The sequence below is a fragment of the Amphiura filiformis genome, chromosome 4, assembly GCF_039555335.1.
Source record: "Amphiura filiformis chromosome 4, Afil_fr2py, whole genome shotgun sequence".
NCBI lineage: Eukaryota > Metazoa > Echinodermata > Ophiuroidea > Amphilepidida > Amphiuridae > Amphiura > Amphiura filiformis.
In genome coordinates this window covers 72,562,081-72,581,314 of record NC_092631.1, presented here as the reverse complement: position 1 = coordinate 72,581,314, position 19,234 = coordinate 72,562,081, and the positions used below count along the sequence as shown (strand labels likewise).

At 37.2% G+C, this 19,234-nt stretch overlaps 1 protein-coding gene across 3 annotated transcripts in view; it reads right to left on the bottom strand.

The window, feature by feature from the left end:
• LOC140151380 (solute carrier organic anion transporter family member 4A1-like) overlaps nucleotides 1–17,392 on the bottom strand; it is a 93,838-nt gene extending 76,446 nt beyond the window's left edge. For all 3 annotated transcript variants that reach the window (XM_072173693.1, XM_072173694.1, XM_072173696.1), the window contains exons 1-2: nucleotides 17,291–17,392; nucleotides 5,406–5,514 (exon numbers count right to left, since the gene is read on the bottom strand). The gene's annotated coding sequence lies outside the window, so the exon portion shown is untranslated. The remainder of the gene's footprint in view (nucleotides 1–5,405; nucleotides 5,515–17,290) is intronic.
• Between the last annotated feature and the right edge of the window lie 1,842 nt (nucleotides 17,393–19,234).

Below are 19,234 nucleotides of genomic sequence, written 5' to 3'. Positions count from 1 at the left end.
GGATCAACCCAGGCAAGCCGGGGTTCCACTGGCACGCTGCGTGCTACAGGCCGGCCGAGGCAAGCCCGGAGGTCCGTTTGCACGCTGTATGCTAGGATTCAACCCAGGCAAGCCGGGTACCCTTGGCATACTGTCCGTCGCCGGCTACTTCCGCGCGTGCTAGACCCGCTCGCTCGCCAGCAGTAAACGGGTGTCCACCTTCAAGGCACTCCCTAGCCAGCTCACTGGTAGACTGGTCCTCGCCCGTTAGGGCAAGTACCGCCCTGCTGCCTGCTACTAGCTTAGATGTAAAGTCAGTGCTTTCGCTGGCTGCTAGGCCTTCGGGCTCGCTAGCAGTCCCCAGAGGGTCCGCCTGCTTGCCCGGGACCGGAGCGCCAGAGGTTACCTTAGCTCTGCCCTTGTCGGTCGCGCTCGTACCTACCATATCAATCTTTCCTGTAGGCTTCTGTTTCTTAGTCTTCGTCTTCTGTCTGTGCCGAAGACCCAAGCGAGCGCTACTTTCTAAATCCTCGAAGTGGATGTCCGATAAGCCTATGCAAAAGGAAGCACACTTATTTGATTTAGAGCAATCCCTGTGGGTGTAGCAGAGTGGATCTGGGTCCCACTCTGCCACAAGGGAAGGGCATGATTGACAAGGCCTGGACATTGTAGTAATCGGGAGCGTGCAGCACTACCCCCGAACACAAGCTTAAGCCCAATAAACAGACCCACACGCACAGTGGCTGTCGCTGATGTAGTGGTATGATATAAAAATATATATACAAAGGGATGAAAAACTGAAAACCTTTTGGTATAGATTTGTCAGGCTGGTCCTTCGAAACCCACGAACTCTTAGCAGTAACTTCGTCATCAGACGCGTACTGAAAGATATAACGATAGAGCACACCATAAACATAGCGATAATCACTCACCATACATGTATACACAGTACTGTACAAACATCTATTGTAACTTACTAGTCTGCTATAGTTGTTTTACGTGAGAACATCAATAACATGGCGTCCTATGGTCGGCCATTTTTAAAACGTGTGTCCTGTATCTGAACGGAAACACTCATACAAGCTAAGTTTTTGGATCGTTTTTGTCACTTTTCTAGTCGAAAAATGTCGTCAAAACTATCTCCCTAGCGTACTATACTGGTTGGTTTTTACCTCAGGTGTAACAAACAAACTGTATATCTCGTCCTTTGGTTCGTAATGATACTTAGCGTTGGTAAAGAAAAATCCACACGTCTATCTCATCTAGAAACCAAGGAGGATAAGGGATGATTATCGTGTGTGACGTCACCGAATGGGTGAGTCCACTCGGGGGATCGGGAGGTTTTTGTTATTTATTCATGCAAGAAGTATCTTAATCAACATCGGAAACGGTAAGATCGACCGGTGTACTGAGTCTGCATTATATTCCTGGAAGTGATATTGTCTTGGAAGAGCTTCCTCCAAATTCAGTGTTTATAGTATCTCAAGGATCATGCTCCACACTGGATGGGGGATTGGTAGTGTCTCAAATACCTCACTTGACTCTGCAATCTAGTAAGTTTGTAAACAAAACTCAGAAGTGAAAACACTTAAAATACCTTCACTCAGCCTGATACTGGCACTATAGAGGTAAGCCCGAAGGTTTGGCATGAGTGTCAAGACATTAGGAATGGCAAATATAAATCTGACAAACAAACCATAATAATGCCCGTCCACTTACAAACAAAAGCAACTAAGAGTGACTGTTGGTTAACTAACACAATTCATACTTTGTAAGTCATAAGTGGTATGCCCCAATGGCAATGTTCATCTGGAAGACATGAAACTAGAAATGTTTTTGGGTTGGAATAAAGTTTATACACAAGTTGTGTAAAAAAATTCACAGATCTGTGTATCTGAGAGAAAAGTGTTTTCATTATGCCTTCAGGCCCAAATTGGCCTAAAATGTTTAGAAACAGGCAAAGGAGACTTGGAAAAAAGTCTCATTTATTATTAGTATTAGTATTATTTCCTACATGTACACGTTTTTCTCCCTTGATGTTATCTCTACCAAATTCTGAACATGCTGGTCCAACAATGTGGGCCATATGGCCTAAAGTCCGATTCTGACTCCACATCGCAATATCGCACGATGCTGCGATGATCTTTTACACTGCAGCATCGCGCGGTGGAATTTAAATGTACTGCAACGATATGTCGCGATATCCCAGCCGTGATGTGGAGTCTGCATCAGACATTAAAGTCATTCTGCCAACCTTGATTTTCCAACAGCCAATCAAAAGCATGCATGGCTGCGATATCGTATGAGAGCGAAAAAGTTGAACAAAATTCAACTCTCATCGCTGATGAAAATTCCACCGCATGATGAGAATTTTCACCACCAAGCTCGTAAAACCTACCTCAAATTTCATTGCAGCTACGAATACGATATCGCGCCTACGATGTGGAGTCTGAACCGGACTTTACACAGTGCTGGAGAAACTGAAAATGGGGTCTAAACATTTGCCCATGTGAGGAATGGGCAAATTTGTGGGACAGAAAAACAAACCATACACTCTCAGTATGACATTTATAATCAGAATAATGAAAGGCTCCTATGTTTGTGGTAAGGTGGTTGCAACACCTCATTAAACATAGCAAAAGACCTTATTCATTTGTTTTAATTATTTATATGTAACTCATGACATGAATCACTTTACACACAATACACCTGCTGCAACAACCACCCCAATGTTAGCAATATGTATACCTATTTATTCCCATGAAGCATTCCCAGGGGGGGTACTTAGTACAAATGGCCATATGGGGACGTTCTGCTAATATGGGTAGCATTTTTGGCCTTTTGGCATATCAATGACCCCCTTTTCTAAGCCAATTTTGGTATATGAATGGGTCCTTTTTCAAAATAGCACAATTTTGCCTCAATCTAGCGAAAATTTTGAAATTTTCCAAAAAAAATTGGGAAAATTTGTAAAACCAAGACAATTTGGGTTAAATTTGGCCGAAAATTTTGACTTTTGGTATATCAATGGGTCCAAATTTCTTGAAAAATTGGTATATTTATGGGTCCACATTCAAATTCTCAGCGGCACGTCCCTACTAAAATCAAAGTTGAGTACCCCCCGGGGAAGAATTATGCAGGAGGGGACCTTTTTAACTCACTTTTCTTTAACTCGCCTTTTTTTTAACTCGCCTCGTTACTGCTCCCTATGTGGGAATGTCATAATATTCAATAATGCCAACACTACAAACTTTCAGTATTCTAGATCTGTGATTCCAGGTAGGAAAATCATGAATACATATGTATCTGGAAAAAGCAAGGAACTGGGGAACCATATTCCATAGAACGTTTGCCATTTGAAGCAAAATTATTGCCCATCTAGTAGTAAAGAGGAGATGGTAGAAAATTTGGCAAATTTGGAGGGGAAAATGTATGCATGTTCCCACTCGCAGGAAACAAACATATTTTCCAGACATGCTGATAGTGACCATATTTACAATATTATTATCTGTGCTAGAATAGGTAAAGCACTGGTCTACATTTAAAGATTTTTGAGTGCCTTTTCCTTTGCCAGCGAATTGGGTTACTTTAGTGCTGCCTATTGCTGTCTTGATGGAGTGATTGCCACACAGTTGATCTGAAAATGTGTGGCAACACTGTAGTGATGCAGTTACATTTTTTTCCTTCATGTATCATGTAATCCAGTAATTCATAGCTGCTATTATAGCATATCTGCATAAATGTATACTGTAATTACCGTACATAATATTAGCATTTAAAATACCACTTCACCATGTTCATCACTAGTAATACAAATGATCATCATTCATCAGAGAACTAAAATGATTGTGATCGCTAAAACAGATGATGCGGCCCATTTTAGAAACCTGATGTACTATGCAGTATCATAGTAAGCAAAGATAGCAGACACATAAAACATCTTCATATATAAAGCAGGGTATAATACTGGGACATTAATTTAATGCAAATGAATTCTACAGGTATCAAAAAGGGGCATTTAGACAGATTGTTACTTGAAAATTCCATAAGGGGCACTTAATAGGTGAGGGGCCCTAAAGAGCTACTAATTAGATTGAAATACAGTACTTGTAAATGATGTAAGAAACTGACACTGTTGCTTACATTAAAATGACAGTAGGATTACAGGGATGAGTCCAGGATTAGGCAATGCCAGCTGGCGATACAGAGGAAATCCAGCAGTATTAATTAATCCTCAGTCTCACCTTTCTGGCATCCTCATTAATGACAGATATAATTGAAACCCTGACGTAAGCTTTATTATTACTAATACTAGTTTGGAACCATGTGCATAAGTATGAAACAATTTCAAGACAATTAGCTCATTTAAAAGAACTATAAGATTAAGAAAACTGAGATAATTGATACCACAAGTATTCTTGGCTCTGTTCTCTAAAGATCCATACACTACTATAATTTCACATCTGAAATGGGAGAGAAACAAAATACTGAAGCATACTAGTTAATCCTAAAAGCAGCCAATGATGAGTAGGGGCCTATACATAAAAGCCCAATAAAAGGTCTTCAAGAAAGCAGGTCACAATTTGAAGTTGCAAACCTGCAATTCAACAAAATTAAACTACCCATACATGTATCAGTGACCTGAAGACAAGAATAATGTCCTCAGGAAAGCCTAGCTTATTTAGTTACCTTATCATGATTTGTAGAGATGCTAATATTCATGTGCAATAAGAATATTTTGTCATTTATCAATAACAGGAAATTTTGCCACGTGCTACATCGGAAACACGCTTTGACATTTCAACTTGAGACATTTGCAATGTGGATTTACTATTAGCCAATGCAAGTTACAGCCGTATGTGCTAAGGCAATATCAATGGAGCGTAAAATGTGAGGGCTACATGAGGACAAATCCATTCATGAATATGTGAAATAAAAAGAGTCAATTGCGACCCAAAACAGTCAGCGCATGCTGAAAGGTTGTATTTTATGTTGGAGTACTATATCATTCAAAAAAATCTTGATTTAAAAAAAAAAAAAAAATTGATGCACTTGATTACTTGAAGCACACACACCCTCTTGTTTGTGGAGTTTCACTTTCACAAACCCACACTCTAACAATGGAGTTTAACTTTGGAGTGTGTAATCAACTTACTGCGGAGGTCTTTGTATCACAAAATGAAGGGTGTTATACTTATCCTCTATGGCTCAAAGACACTGATTTTGAAGCTAAGACCCTGGTCAAAATCCATAGGAATGGCCCTGGACTCGAAACATAATTGATATAGAATGGCATATACGCAGATGGGCACAGCAGTTAGAACTTTATAGACATGTGCAGGAACAAAACCGAATAATTTTCGCTAATTATAAGCCGAACAAACTTTGATTGATTCCACTACTAAGAATGTCTAAACAATGCTTACCTTGTATAATTCTAGGTACTGTTATTCATCTTCATAAACATGGTCCAAAGCAGGTACTTCCTGCATAACCACTTAATTAGAAGACCTTCGGATCAAAATATACCTCCACCTGTGTGAAGAAAGCAAAGAGTATGGCATTACATTCTCAAGAAATAACTACATTCTCAAGAAATAACTACATGTATAACACAATACATTGCAACATCATAAAGTGTGAACGTATGTGACACTTGCCAACCTCTGATTCTCTGAAGTTTCAAATTACTGCATCATTTTCCTTGTAATCATTATATAAAGTTCATAAGTTCAAGAGCTACATAACCACTAACACCTTCAGAAGCCAAATCATTTTGTTTTACACTAAACAGATCTCATGTTTTCAAAATAAAATACATTAATGTGACACTTACTCCTACACTGAAAGGTAGGTACGTGTCTCCTACTGCAAATCATTAACTGCACTATGTGACATTATGCCGTTTTTGTCACCAAAATTGCTGAAATAAATTATAAAGAAACAAGTTTCTGACATCATGCATTCCATTAAATTTGTTCCAGGAACCATAAACATAATTAGGATCTTACATAAATGGGCTTCTTAAAATTCACACCCTCATGCATTCACAGTGGCTTGTGATGATTTTCAACATGGGGGGCGAAGGCGGGCGGGGGGAGCTGAGCAAACTAAATTTATTGATATCCATCCTGGAGGTGCCCAGGGAGGTTTCCCTATAATAATTTGCAAAAAGGTAGGTAAAATCAGTTTTGTGGTATTTGATCACATTTGTTTACTTCACCTGGAATTATAGGGGGCTGAAGGGTAACACCGAAATTGTTGAGGGGCTAAGCCCTCCTTTGCCCCCAGGGTTATAAGCTTATCCATATGCACATTCCATGTCAAACTCCCTTGGTGTAAATTCATCAACAAAATGCAATTTGGCTCAGACTCTAGCTCAGTTCTCTCAAACTGCCCACTGTACAAGAACAGTACCGCGACTGCATATTCTTTCCGGGATTCTTTCAACCATTTTCATTTTAAGACCATAATTTAGAAGCAAATCATTCATTTCCTACAAATGTACAAGTCTTACTCAACTTCTTTCCAAATAAGTTTAAATGAAGTTCAATAAACCACCAATCTCTATAATTATACAATGTATAGGTTAAGCTGGATCTCAAGATAAATCCTTAGTCAGGGTGGCATGATATTCTTGGCTATGTTACAAACCCACACAACACACCTTCAAGACATGATCTATCCAAATCCTTTCCTATCTGATACAGACAGATCACTTGATGAGTCTTTTATTACAAGTTTTTCTATGAAATCTTTTTACCATATTGGTCATACAATTTGTCATTTGGAATTGGATCTAGATGATCTGCAAGTTCTGGTACACATCAAGGAAGCCATATCATAGGGCAAAGGTAGAAAGTTTGATTTGACTTTTATAAGAAAAGAAAAGATAATAGAGAGGATTTTCATGTATGTTTTTATACAAATTATGTCCGCCAAAGTTTGAACTGCGTTTGATGCAGAGGTCTGCAATTGATCCCAATGCATTTTTAATGTACAGTATTAATGTAGACCCATATGCAACCAAATTTGGCATGAAACATGAGGACAGCTTGCCACTTCATCCACTCCATTGACATTTCATTCAGCTTTTACACATTTTGTTCTTGCTATGAATGCAAACAAAGCGTAATTTATCATGCTCAAGTTCAACCTTTTGCTATGATAGGAAGTCCAAGTCTTGCCCCTAGGGCTCTGTTAGGACACTAGGGGATTGGTATTTGAGAAGACTCCCTAAATCTGGCTCAATACTTGGAGAGTTTTGGGATTGAATGAAATATGGACTAGAATGATGGACAAGACTGGACTGAGAGAAATGCTGACCAACCAAGAAGTCAATGACTGCCAGGTCAGAAACCTTCCTGCCAATCAACACTTAACATTCCATTCATTGCTAATAGTTCATAATTGCAACATTTTTATTTACCTGCTTTTAATTGTGGGCAGGTGCCCTTAATTGATTTATTTGTCCTGTGCTATAAAATAAATTTGGCTTCCTCAAGAGAATGACGTCAGTACGTGGTCCAGTTCGCATAGTATTAAATTGAACGTGTTAAATGCGACTCAAACTGGCGTGTTTACATGTGCGATCAAAAGCGGGGTACAAATTCTGTATACGTGAAGTAACTATGACCATCAAGGGCTACTACCTTCATGCTATGACAAAGTCACAATTGTTCACCTGAGAAATAGTGGAAAAGAGGATAGGTACATGTAAGTACATCTACCATATCATATCATTTTGGGTTTTATGAGATAGCAAATCACACATCACATTATTCTTGAAAATTATTAAGTTTGGCTATACTATGGCCCAACAAGTTCCACAGCAGTTCAAATCTCCCTCATTTTTGAATGAGTAGATCCAAGATTACGGAAATCATTACTGCTCAAAATTTCTAACAGATTCTCGACACATCTATTATCTTTGATCCATTTCAAAAATGTTCTTTGGCAAATACATTTATTTATGTCATGATGATCATTCCAGTATGTTCACACTATGATCCTTATGGTCAGTACCCCAACACACAAAATAGGTCAAACCTCAATTCATAACATGACAGATGTAATTCATATTTTATATTCATCACCATCTGTCAATGTCACTCATTACTAGTGAATGATTGCTCACATTATAACATCTACACTACCATATTTTCCAGCTACTCCCAATTTCAGATAAAAAAATCCCTTAAAAGGAATGGTTCCCATCATGTATATTTTAATATACTTAAAAGTTGTTCCATCATAAAAACTGGTTCCATACGACTTTTGACTGTTTGATATAATTTTATCAAGATATGGCAATACGATCATTCTGTTCAGATATCTCCCCTTCTCAGCACTGAAACAATACCACCCTAATTAGAAGGTTACTGGTCCAGTCAAGTTCAAATATAATTAGTGCTGACTGATCTACCGGAATGCTATACTCTGGTATCCTAGATGTGCCTAAGTTCAATAACCCTCATTAAACCACCTAGTTTTAAATATAACCTCAGTCCTCAAGTTGTGGAGTATGAGGCTTTTGTTGATGGCATTACCATGGCGAACTGAGAATCTTCATCATCACTGATCATGGAATACTAGACAACCCAATGAATAATGGGTCACCAAAATATTACAAAAATATTAGGCCTATTCTCTTTTGCCAAATGAAACATAGATATCAGAAAATGCATTTCCACAAAGTAGAATGCATAACCTGAAATTAGTCTTAGTATTTTGTTGATTGTCACAGCAAATGAAAAAAACATCCAAAACCATTTTTGGCCCTTATGTCCAAAAATTGGCTAATATTAAAGTTGACTTTTAAAGTTTAGTCTATTGGGTAAGTTTGGCTATATGTTAACAAACACATGCCTAAATACCTACATAAATGCACACAACCACACAAACCAGTTGAACATCAATCTAATAAGAATGTGGGGCGGCCATCACAAATGTGGGGCGGCCAAATTACAAATATATGCCCAAATTGAAATAAAGATACAAAGAAAAAACATAACAAATTTCTCAAGAAGTGGGGCGGCCATGGCATCCCCGGCCGCCCCGCTTGCTACGGCCCTGATATAAATGTCACTCACAATTTTCACCACTACATGCTCTAGAAAGTTTTGGGTGTATTGATGCACAGCAGCTGAAAGGAGCATCCCATCATGCATTGCAGTATATCTGCATGCTCCATAGCAAATGTATATAAAATATAAACAAGAGCCACTTAGGTATTGAGAGCTATTGATACTCTAGAGGTGATATTTTTTCAAACAAAAGTCTAAGCTAAGCGAGTAATTGAAAGTTGAAGTGTGGGATTTTGTGTACATTTTCTATGGCACGTTCAGTTCCATTATGGTACCGCAAAGCATAATGGGATACTCCCTTCAGCTGCTGTGGTATTGATGACACCAATCCTTATTGCCTTGAATGCCTTCCTGTTTCATAGTAAAAAATATCCACATCCTTTGATGTTTGTCACATGGCCGTATGACAGATGATCCGATTGGTTTGAATTTAGTCTAGACATAGCACCCTATTCATTCATTGCTTTATCACTCCGTTGAAATCAAACTGCATCTAGTTGTATGGGTGGCCTTTGACTATACCATTGTGAAGTACATGTATACATGGTATGTGCCAATATGGAATATGGCAAAGAAGCTGTGGTTTGGTGGTTTATTAGTGGCAGCTTCTTGACATTTTTAGGACTTTTTTGAACTTTTTAGCCCATTTTTGTCAAAGTTTACTCCCCTTAAAAGTTGTCTTGCCTCCCTTCCCCCTCTCTTTGGCCACCCTCTAAAAAGCGCTGACTACGCCACTGGGTGCCAGATGTAGCAATGTTCACATTGCAAAATACACCTGGCAGAGATTACACCTAGCTTGCTACTCCTTACTTTTGGCAGGGGTAAATCAGCAGATTTACGCCTAAGGAACCTTACGCCAACCACTGTTCACACTAGTACTCCCACGACTCCTGGCTGCACCTGCCGCTACACCTAGCAATTTGCGCCGACCAGACTAATTCCACCGGGCGTATGTAAGACAATGTGAACACAACTTAAAAGATTCAAATAATGCATGCACAGTTCTGACAGTCTGGTGGCTCAGTGTTCAGAAAGTGCTGAAATGAATTTTCTCCATAATTATGTACACACTTATCTCAAGAAAAGGAAACCTTAACATGGCCTGTTGAGCTTAGTTGAAAGTTAGCCCTACTAGATAGATAGTGCCTTTTGACCATGGCAATCCCTACACTCGCTACATACGAGAACCGCTATAAACCCAATGACCTACCGCTACAAATCTAGCAGGGCTACATACTGCCAATCTGAATTCATGTCAAGAGCCTGAGCTACATATTATAGGCTTAAGGTGGTTCTGGACCCATTTTGGAAGTGCTCTATTTATGTTTTAAACATATTAATTGAGTAGGGCAGAGAACACTGATCCATATGCCTTTTGTTTGAAGCTAATCGGACATACGGTTTTCATAATACATACATTTTAAATGTCTTTGTATTGTATTGTTTTTATCAATAATCAATACAGTTAATGAGCTAATATGACTTGAAAGTGCTCATTAATATGTAATTGTTGCCAATATTTTGCTAAAATCCAATGCATAAATGTTCATAACATTTTTATTTAACAGAATATTGGTTTCAAACTTGGTCAAAGTGTTCCTAATGACTTCCAGATAATTTATGCATAATTAATGAGCTAGCCGCCCTAATTTGCATAATTAATTAGCATTTATGCAAATTAGCTCATTAATTATGCAAATATGCAAATGAGGGGCGGCTTCACTATATAATACATTAGAACATATTAGAAACACTTTGACCAAGTTTCAGGGCAAAAGTATGCAAAATAAAAGTACCATGAACATTTATGCATTGATTTTTAGCAAAATATTGGCAAAATTACATATTAATGAGCCTTTACAGTCCTTTTAGCTCATTAACTATATTGATTATTGATAAAAACAATAAGATACAAAGAAAATATAATTTGATGTATTATGGAAACCGTATGTCCGATTTGCTTCAAACAAAAGGCATATTGATCAGTGTACTTTACCCTTATCAATTAATCTGTTTAAAACATGCTCAAAGCATTTCCTTATTTCTAGAAAATGCATCCAATACCACCTTAAGATCACCTTACACTTGGTAGTCAGTACTGCATTTGTCTACATGCACAGTTCAATGCTGGATGTGACAAACCATCACCCTTGATCATTGATGGCTGTGCACTAGCTATTCAAGGGCTTCATGATCAGAGGAACTGAGCCAGTTCTTGTATCATGCAGCATAAGTGTGTTGTTATAGATTTCACATTTTCAAGTAAATTATCTACCTCTCCTTCACTATCTATGCTCTAATATATATTCAAGGTGCATTTTTGAAGGAATAGACCTTGGGGAAGCTAGAAGTATTTTAACAAACAAAACTTTACACAATTTGGAGCAATAAAGGGAATGATTAAAATTTCTAATGTCAAAAAATTAACAAACTGGTGGTCAAACCACTTTAGTAGGCTTATTAAATAAAAAGCCCCTGAATTAACAAATGCAGAATTCCTAATTGTACAATTTGTAGAAAAGTGAAGCAATTAGTTTCTATTCATTCTAAAATGTTGCAGAGCTTTTAAAAGAAATTGCTCCCAGTGGATGATAAAATTGGCAAAATAATGCCTTTATTAAAAATAAAAACATAACAAGATAACATGTCCATGAGACCATAAACAAGCAGATTATTTCATTTTAAATACTGGATTATGTCTACTGAAGATAGATCACCCAATAATTGGATGTTTTCATTGGAGGCTTACAAATTGGCCCTGAATTATCTATTCAATAACTTTCCTTAGATGGAAAAAGAAGTCAATTTACTAATTCCCCATCTTAACTTCTTACCTTGAGCTCAATAAAGGCTCTAGCAGGTGCAAGCATGCTCCCCCCCCCCAAAAAAAAAATAAAATAAAATAAAATAAAAGGAGAAAAGAGGGAGAAAAGAGATAAGAAAAGGGGAAAGGAGATAAAAGAGGAAGAGAACATTGAGGAAAATGTTTCTATCACTATGGGATGATTCCTTTCTCTTCCTTGACTGGAGTGGGTAATGGACATTTTCTAGGCAAGCTGTTTGCAAATCCCCTGTACAATACAATACAACTGAAATTCATAAAGCGCCTAAAACCAAACAATTGTACTAAGATGCTTAAACCCTTAAACCAAATAAAATTACAGTCCATAGGCAACATTAAACAAATGGCATTTCAAGAGTCTTTTCAAAATTGGCGCAATCCACCCCTACCAAAATGAATGTTGAGTGCATCACCCTATTACCATGATTACTCTTCTGCCACTTGAGAAGAGCACCTTCATGTGACTTTACTTCCACTGCGCTATGACCATCTTATGACCCTTGTCCTCAATCTGTCTTGATTACCAACAACAACCTGCAGCAATACCGCTACCTATGATGCCAATCATCTAGGCCAGCCCCTCCCTCTGTATCCCCCAAGCAAGCTATGTTATCAACAAAAATAAATTACGCACAAATTATGGACCAACTTATCCAATTTGCAGAGCCTGATGTTTTCCAGACAACATTAATGCAAAGATATGCAGTGAACAGAATAACTGGCACCACACTTGTCATAGGCACGGTTCTTGCTTTTTAAAGTAAATCATATAGGCTACATTTTTGTACATTTTGCCCGTTTTCTCAGCACTGCAAGGCTCAAAATTTAAGGTGGTGCCAGCGGCCAGAAGCTAAAAATCTGTAACTCCTAGTTAATAAAAGCAACCTCTGATTACTTTGTCATTCCTGAAACAGTTCAGCTCCCAAGCATAGAAAAACTTTGATAAAAATACCCAAAAGCAGACTTTTGTCTTAGATCTTGGTGATAGATAAATTTTGTTTCGTACTTCTTTTAACAAAGCTGCATCATATCAATCCATCAACCTGTTCAAAAATGTAAGAAATGTTGACTTTCCAAACTCAATTAAGTTGTCATCCCCACCTTGCAGATTATGATCATTCATGTTAAACTTCAACTTCAACCCATTTCCCATGCATCAATTTACTCTGGTATACATAACAGGACACCTCAAGCATCAGTTCACTGTGATTTCATTCCAAATAGCCCATAGTTATTTTCCATATGGCCATTAGTTGTGGAATGAACAAACCAACAAGGACAGGGGACACTTAACAAATTTCATCATTTCAGATCAGAAGAAGTTGATATAAATTGGTAAGTCTTCAAACTCATCAATATTAAATACACAATTACACATTCAGTATGTAGAGCACAAAACTGATCCCTTTGATCCCAATTTTCATAGTTCAATATTGATTATTTCATTTCACCCAGAGCAGAAATCTTAAGTCCTTGCCCTAAATTTATTCCCTGGTTCAGTACGAGTCATTTTCCTCTAAGCAGTGATGCCAACATCACGCCATAGGTGCCTAATTGGGCTACTTGGCGATCACTTGCCACTAGTACTCAACTAACCGTGCTGCTACTTGCCTAAAATTGGGCTACTTTGCAAAAGTAAGGTCGCGGCAGTAGTTTGATGTATTTTCCTTTCAATTTAGCTGATTTATAAATCAGTCTCTAAAGCTGTAAAGCTCCAAATTGCAAATTACAAAGGGTTTTGTGACCATATAATGATCGGTCCATAACTTCCCATTAAGTACCAGAAGTTTTTGAGCCAAGTGCTTTTCCACCCAATTGGGTGATTTGCGTTCTAAATGTGGGTATATCCGTCCAAATATCCAGTACTGGGCGCTTTTTTGGAAGCTTAAAAATTGGGTTGCTTTACCGCGGCGTGGCAAGCCAATGTGCTGCGCCTTGGTGCTGAAAAGTTTTGGCAACACTGCCACTAAAGCTGAAATCAATTTCAACCTCATCTCAACAGGCGAGGAGGATCCATACTGAACCACCCATCCAATCTAAGGCTAAATGGTGACTGATAATTACAGGAAACATAATCACACATTATGCCCAATATTTTGTTTTGGCTACCAACACCTGGATAACTTTCCCTTGAAGCTAAAACACTACATGATGCCTGTAACATAAATACATCATCATAGTATGAAACCAAACAGCTCATAGCAACCCATCTTCAGTTGGAGTATAATCATCTCATCTTCTCTTTCATCTTTTTAAATAAAAATTCCTTTAAAAGGAATCGGGTGTGCAAAGGAATAAATTGTCAAGAAATGTATGATTGGGTAATCTAGCATGCTTCATAGCTACTTTTCAGAGACCGACAGACCGTTGTACAGAAATGTTTATTGAAAGTTGACAAAAATGTATACCCTTTTTTTAACCGGACATTTAAACATTTTCTGTAAAACATTTTGTGTGTGCTATTGCTGGTTGCTGGGATGCTGCTACTCATCAAAGCAAGTTCATCATTTTATAGTTTCAGTAACCAGCCCTCGAATTAAGGATCTCAAGGGGCACGGCAACTTTTGTAGGGCAAGTTGATAATTGCCTTACATTTCCATTGAAAAGGCGAGGCGGCATGGCAATTTGTAATATTTCAAAAGGCCATCACAGCAACTGTTTAAAATTAGAGAAGCGCACCAAGGCAATTTCTCAAAAGTGGAGAAAACTCACACAAACAATATGATAGATGATTTGAGTGGTTATCCAACATCTTGGTCTTCAAATATTTAAGTTCGCAAGTATGCAATTTGGGGAATTCTCTTTTATTTCAGGATGTGAAGGAATAGCTATAGTATATTGATTTATAGGATTAGGGTTAGTTTATACTTGTGCACAGGGTACCAGAATTATCCTGTCCTTTCTAATACCATACCAGTACCAAAGGATAAGGTAGTTACCTTAATAAAAAATTGCAAAATATTTAGATGCAAATTAGCTCATTATAATACTACATCCCCTGAACTGGACATCACCGTCTAGCACCACAAGCATTATTAAGCATTAAGTCATTTTAGTCTACTGATGAGCTTAAAATCATGTTCTCAAATATTTTATTATTTGGTAAAATATGCAAATTAGCTCATTCCCCAGCCTCATTGAAATATTTAGTGAAGTCCTATGCACTGAAAATAAGTTTTTTTAAACTCATTTTCAGTTCAAATTCAATGTCATTGTCAATGATATAACACAATAGATTTTAAGTTGTTATAGGCCTATGTACTCCACTAGTCCTAAACCTTAAACATCATTTTCCGAGGCGCGGAAGTACACCAAATTGGTGTTTATGACCTTTGACATTCTTTTGTGGCGAGTGACATGGTCTTTCAATTCACGCCGAGTGTCCTTGACAGGCTTGACCATGCTTCATGAAAGAATTCAAAAGATAACCTCTGCCCCAATAATCCCAAGCTATTGTCTGAAACTGCACCTCGGAAGATGTATGGTAAGAACTCACTCATATATAAACGACCAAAAGATAAGTGACTGACTATCATTGAGGACTGAGTTCCGCAGTCTAGTACTCCACCAGACAATGATTTTGGCCAAATTATAATCATGTCTAATCATGTCCAACAGTTTATAAAGATTTATTCCAAGATGTCCAGAAATCAAAATAAATTAAATGTCTTTCAAAGAAGTCACTAAGTTAATTTTCTTTCTTAAATTGACTGTTTTACTTCATTTCTAATGCTTCAACAACTTTTGGATACAATTCAATACCTCTACAATGTATGTCATTTTATCTGCTGCTAAAAAATTCATCTTCCAAGGTTTTTCCCAATTATTTTTGCCAAACTTTTTCTACAAAATTTTCACATGTAAAAACATGTTTTGAATTTTTGTACCTGATAGGATTGGCATTGCGCATATGTCTAGCATTCCACTGGTCACTTTTGAATTTACAATGGGGCATAGCAGTTCTTGGTCCAAGTCTCTAAGAATAAAAAAAATCAAGAAAATCAATTTAAATGACAAAAATCTGATTTTTTTTATTTATTTATTTTTTTAAATAAAAAAATCATCAACCCTGCTGACCTCAAAATATACACCCTTTTCACTGATACAACAAAGTAGGCCTAATACTCAGGCTCCTGTACTGGCTTTAATATTTTTTGCTGTGTATCATACACAGCAAAAAATACACTGTATAGTGTATGTAAAATACCAGTTGGAAATTGGCTTCCGACAAAACATGAAAATCACTACCCTCTCATCAACTAATTGCATTGGTAGGGACAGGCACATCTGAGCGAGGGCGCTATTTATTTTACTTGATAATAAAGCCCTATGTAAATCTGTGCCATTTTGTGCCACTGAAAACACCATTTTTGGAGAAAATGATGAATAAAACCAAAATTAATCTGTTTCAGATGCTCTAGTTTGCATTGACAAGTTTCAATGCTTTAGGAAGCAGAATGCAACATTGACTTCACTTTTGAATATTTTTTTCTGTGAGATATGCCTTGGTGAAAATCACCGCTTTGGTCAAAAAGGGGTCAAAAGGGCATTTTGGGAAATTCATCTTCTGACAAAAGGGAAACATGGTTTGACAAAAACTTTCATCCTTTTCACATACCAATTCCAGTTTACTTATTTGCTGGGAGAAAGCACTTTTTGTTATCGCTTGGAAAAATCATTGTTTTAGCCTAAAATGGGCCCAAAATGGCGAAAAATGGCAAAATTTGACCAAAATTAGCACAAAAATCACTTTTTACCACCTTAAAATTTGAATTTTCATACAAAATTTCACAGATGTGTTGAAAATGATAACATACATAATATTCAACAAAAATTAGATTAAATTACAGTGAAAACAAAAAAATTGACAGGGGGCACAAAATTATCAAGTCCCCGCCATGCACTCCTATGGTAAGTCTTATCAGAGAAAATGGCCCAATGTTCTGACAGTAATTTCGTCATAACTTCACTTAGCAATCAGTAGAAGATTGGTTTTGGTGTCAAATTGTTTCTGAGAAGTTCTCTCTTCCAATAAACAACAATTCATGTTATAGAATTAATTTGAAATTTTTATGCCTTGCCTTGGACTTGGACGGTTCTAACGCCAACTTGAAGTTGTAGGTGATACCCTGGCCTTATCGCAGTGCCACAGGCTGAAAACCCTTCCCTTTTTGGCGTTATTCTGCAGCTGAGGATGACTTCAACTTCAAGTTTGATTTGAATCCCCCCCCCCCAGATTATTAAAAGCATGCAGCTAGCATGTCAGGACAGGGTTGTCGAATTCAACAGTCCACGTATCCATGTATCATACAGCGGGTAAGGCGTTCACTTCAACATGTTCAAAGGTGTGTACAAGATTCAAGATGATGATGATTCTTCTTACCTTCTTGGGCACATATATTTCCTTCCTTTCTGTACAAGTACGAAAGCTGAAGGCGACTTATTTTCGCGAAAACAGTAAAACTGACATGAGCACATAAAATTATGTGAAGCCGGCCGGTTTGTTGACGATCGCACCATAAGTCTTAGTAATCATATAATAATACGCATTGTGAAATGAGCGTATCACACTAAGCGGGAACAACGAGAGAGGCTAGATGTACTTAGGCTACAATAATTGATTGGTTTAGTCTCAGAGCTCAGTCGCACAGTATGGACCCACCAAAGTATAACTTCCGATTTGGGCCCGATTTATTGCCAGTTTGTACTAGGCATAATAAATTAAAATGATGTTTTTATTTATTTATTTATTTAAGTATGTTGCTTAATTCGTAAAAAGTGATGGTGATATTAGATTTGTAGTCCATAGGTCTAATTACAGAAATCATCAAACCCTTTTTTGGGGGGAAAATGATGAGGGAAAATGTTTATCTTCATACGAAAGGTCATAATTTCAAATGATGGTCGGCTACACAATGTAGCTCTTCCTGTCAAAATATCATCTATTCATCTTTTTAATAATTTGCCATACAATTTGTATTCTATCTATCGCGAATTTCAAAAATATTTATTTGCATCAGGACATTCCTCGTATTCAAAATGCAATTTGGGATCAAGATCTGGATCTGGAAATCTGGAATACTGTGTTATTCTGAAATCGGCTGGTGAACGCTCCTTTCATTCCGCTGCTCCGGCTGTTTGGAATTCGCTTCCAAACAGCCTCCGTAACACACATTCGCTTACTCGTTCAAAAAGCAACTTAAAACTCATCTTTTTCTTCGTTATTTTCCGGATTCACATCATATGTAACTTGTTTGTCTTTAATGTAATTGTGCGCCTTAAAGTCATAATGTACGATCTTATAATATGAATTTGGTTAATTTTTTTCAAACCTGATTTTTTTGCATAGGGTAAATTGGGGTAAATGGAACGCTGAGAATACAATTTCCTCAATCAAGAATAAAATTGGGCAACATCGTACCGAGTGTTCCATTTACCCCAACGCCATACGTTCTGCTTTTGTTTCATACCCCAAACTTGGGTTTACTCGGTATTTGAGTGGTAGAAAATGCCAAATGATGTCACTGACCATGAAGTGGTGCTACGGTTCAGTGAACATTACTAATTTAAGGGTATTGATTTCTAAATATTCGAATGTTGTGCTGAGAGACTTTGTCATACAATATTGGCAATATGTTTGTTATCTACAATAACATGTTTAAAACAATAAAATGGCAGATTTTAATGATGAAATTATGCAAATTAATATGCTAATTAGCTAATTAATTAATTTGGTGTTCCATTTACCCCACAACAGATCAAATTGGGGTAAATGGAACACGGTTGACTGACTTCAAATATTTATAACACGTTAATATTTTTTGACTAATTGGTTTAAATATTATGAAATTATATACTACAAATAACTAATTCATGGTAGATTAGGCTCTCTATTGATTTTTTTTTAATCTGAAAAACATTTTTTCAGTTATGTACCAAGAGAAAGTGTATTTTTACGTGGTATTTTACCATGTTTATAAAAAATCATGAAAACAAAACTTATTGTTGTTATTCTTTTGTTTAGTCACAAAATATATGTTAAATAAAATATTCTGATGTCTTTCCAATGTAAATACAGCTATGAATGTCGGCTCCTTGCAAGTAATGCCCCTTGTTCCAAACACTGTTCCATTTACCCCAAATTGTTGGGGTAACTGGAACACCATGACCATGTATGTATTTCGACCGAGTACAAGAAACAAAGCATAAAATGGGAGTTAATCTGCTTAAACAAGTTGTAAAAACATATTATCTACTTATTGAAACAAACAAAAATCATATATGGTACCCTCCCGACCATAGAAAGTGATTTATTGCTTAAGCGTTG